This window comes from Zalophus californianus, chromosome 13 (assembly GCF_009762305.2).
Source record: "Zalophus californianus isolate mZalCal1 chromosome 13, mZalCal1.pri.v2, whole genome shotgun sequence".
Classification (NCBI taxonomy): Eukaryota; Metazoa; Chordata; class Mammalia; order Carnivora; family Otariidae; genus Zalophus; species Zalophus californianus.
In genome coordinates this window covers 65,252,008-65,255,829 of record NC_045607.1, presented here as the reverse complement: position 1 = coordinate 65,255,829, position 3,822 = coordinate 65,252,008, and positions in this window count along the sequence as shown.

The window sequence follows — 3,822 nt, the reverse complement described above, 5'->3', positions numbered from 1 at the left end:
AGCCTAGTCAATAAGTGGTGTGGGGAAAACTGGACAGTTACCTGCAAAAAAATAAAACTGGACCACTTTCTCACACCAAAATACACAAAATACAAAAAACAAAACAAAAAAAAAATCTTGAAATAAATTAAAGACCTAACTGTGAGACCTGAAACCATAAAATTCCTAGAAAAACATACAGGCAGCTGGAGAGACATTTTTCTAGACATCTAAGGCAAGGGTATCAAAAGCAATATTAAACTATTGGGACTACCTCAAAATAAAAAGCTTTTGTACAATGAAGGAAACTATCAACAAAACAAAAAGACAACCTACTGAATGGGAGAATATATTTACAAATGGCATATCCAATAAGGGGTTAATATCCCTATAGAAAGAACTTATACAACTCAACAACAAAAAGCCAAATAATCCAATTAAAAATGGGCAGAGGACCTGAATAGACATTTTCCCAAAGAAGACATACAGATGGCCAATAGACACATAAAAAGATGCTCAACATCATTCATCATCAGGAAAATGCAAATTAAAACCACAACGAGTTATCATTTTAGCCCTGTCAGAATGGCTAAAATCAAAAAGACAAGAAATAACAAGTGTTGGGACTGATGTGGAGAAAAAGGAACCCTCATGCCCTGTTGCTGGGAATGTAAACTGTTACAGCCATTATGGAAAACACTATGGAGCTTCCTCAAAAAATTAAAAGAAGAACTACTGTATAACCCAACAATTTAATTACTGGTTATTTACCCAAAGAAAACAAAAACACTAATTTGAAAAGATATATGCCCCCCTATGTTTACTGCAAAATTATTTACAATAGCCAAGATATAAAAGCAATCCAAATGTCCATCAATAAATGAATGAACAAAGATGTTGTGGTATATATGTAAAATGGAATATTACTCAGCCATAATAAGAATGAAATTTTGCCATTTGTAACAACATGGATAGACGAAGAGGGTATAATACTTAGTGAAATAAATCAGTCAGAGAAAGACAAATACTATATGATTTCCCTCATATGTGGAATTTAAGGAACAAAACAAACAAAACAAGAGACAAAAAACAGACCCTTAAATACAGAAAATAAACTGGTGGTTGCCGGGGAAGAAGGGGTAAAGAAGAATAGGTGAAGGGGATTAAGAGTACATCTATCTTGATGAGCACTGAGTAATGTATAGAATTGCTAAATCACTGTATTGTATACCTGAAACTAATATAACCCTGAATGTTAATTATACTTCAGTTAAAAAGTGTAGAACACAGGCAGAAATTCCTCTGACTTCAGCCATAGAAACATTTTTCTAAATATGTCTCCTCAGGGGGTGCCTGGGTGGCTCAATTGGTTAAGTGACTGCCTTCGGCTCAGATCATGATCCCGGAGTCCTGAGATCGAGTCCCACATCAGGTTCTCCCTCTGACCCTCTCCCCATTCATGCTCTCTCTCACTCTCTCTCTTTCAAATAAATAAATAAAATCTTAAAATAAAATAAAATAAAATAAATATGTCTCCTCAGGCAAGGGAAACAAAAGCAAAAATAAACAAGTGGGACTACATTAAAATAAAAGCTTTTGCACAGTGAAGGAAACTATCAACAAAACAAAAAGGCAACCTACTGAATGGAAGAAGATATCTGCAAATGATATATTTGATAAGGGGTTAATATCCAAAATATATAAAGAATTTATACAACTCAACATGAAAAAACCCAAACAATCCAATTTTTAAAATAGGCAGAAAACCTGACTAGACATTTTTCCAAAGAAGACATATAGATGGCCAATAGACACATCAATAGTCATCAGGGAAATGCAAATCAAAATTACAATGAGATATCACCTCACACTATCAGAATGGCTAAAATAAAAAAGACAAGAAATAACAAATGTTGCAAAGATGTGGAGAAAAAGGAACCCTTGTGTGCTATTGGTGGGAATGTAAATTGGTACAGCCATTGTGGAGACAATATGGAGATCTATCAAAAAATTAAATAGAGAAATACAATATGATCCAATAATTTCACTATTGGGTATTTACTCAAAGAAAATGAAAACACTAATTTGAAAAGATATATGCACCCCTATGTTTATTACAGCATTATTTCCAATAGTCAAGATATGGAAGCAACTTAAGTGTCCATTGATAGATGAATGGGGAATAAAGATTGGTATGTATATACAATAGAATATTACACAGCCATAAGAAAAGAATGAGAGCTTGCCATTTGGGACAGCATGGATAGACATAGAGAGTATTATACTAAGCAAAATAAATCAGATTGAGAAGACAAATGTTATATGATTTCACTCATATGTGGAATATAAAAAGAACAAAAGAAATGAATAAACACACAAATGGAAAACAGAATTAAACCTATAAATACAGAGAACAAACTGATGGTTGCCAGAGATGGGGTTTGGGGTATAGGCAAAATGGATGAAGTGAAGGGGGTTGGGAGATACAAGCTTCCAGTTATGGAATGAATAAGTCACAGGAATAAATGGCACATCATAGGGAGTATGGTCAGTGATATTTTAATAGCATCATGTAAGAGATGGTAGCTACATTTGTGGTAAGAACAGCATAACATATAGAGAAGTTTAATCACTATGTTGTACAATGTGTGTCAACTATATTCAAATTAAAAATTTTTAATAAAATTCTCCAAAAATGAAAAAAAAGAATCTTGAAAATAGCAAGAGAAGCAAATCATCATGTACATGTGATCCTCAATAATATCAATGGCTGATTTCTCATCAGAAACCATGGAAACCAGAAGGCAGTGGGATGACATATTCATAGCAGTAAGACTTTAAAAAATTGTCTACTGCCAGGGCGCCTGGGTGGCTCAGTTGGTTAAGCCACTGCCTTTGGCTCAGGTCATGATCCTGGAGTCCCGGGATCGAGTCCCGCATCGGGCTCCCTGCTCAGCAGGGAGTCTGCTTCTCCCTCTGACCCTCCCCCCTCTCATGTGCTCTCTCTCTCTCATTCTCTCTCTCTCAAATAAATAAATAAAATCTTTAAAAAAAATAAAATAAAATAAAAAATTGTCTACTGCCGAGCAGTTTTCCAACGTAGTTATATAATTTTACATTCCCACCATCAGTTTATTAGAGTTGTGGTTTCTCCAAGATCTTGCCATCCTGGCATATAGTGAGTCCTTTTCATTTTTGTTGGCCTTTTTACTGCATGTATAATGGTATCCCATTGTGATTTTAATTTGTATTTTCTTAATGACTAATGATGTTGGGCATCTTTTCATGTGCTAATTTGATCCATAGATCTTCTTTGGTGAAGTGTCTTCACATCTTTTGCCCAATTTGTCATTAGTTTTCTTATTATTTAGTTTTGAGTGTTCTTTATGTATACTGTATACAAGTCCATTATCAGATGTGTGATTTGTAATATATTCTTCCCATCTCTTTTTTTATTGAGATATAATTAACATATAACATTATATTAGTTTCAGGTAAACATATATTTCTATATATTGCAAAATGATCACCACAATAAGTCTATTATCTGTCACCACACATAGTTACAAATTTTTTCTTGTGATGAGAACTTTTAAGACTACTTTCCTAGCAACTTTTAAATATGCAAAACAGTATTATTAACTATAGTCACCATGCTGTACATTACATCTCCATGACTCACTTTTTTATAACTGGAAGTTTTTACGTTTTGACCACCTTCATCCATTTCATGTATCCTCTACCTTCTTCTCTGGCAACCGCCAATCTGTTCTCTGTTTCTATGAACTTGGATTTTGTTTTGTTTTGTTTTGGGGGGGGCCGGGGATTTTTTTGTTTTTGTTT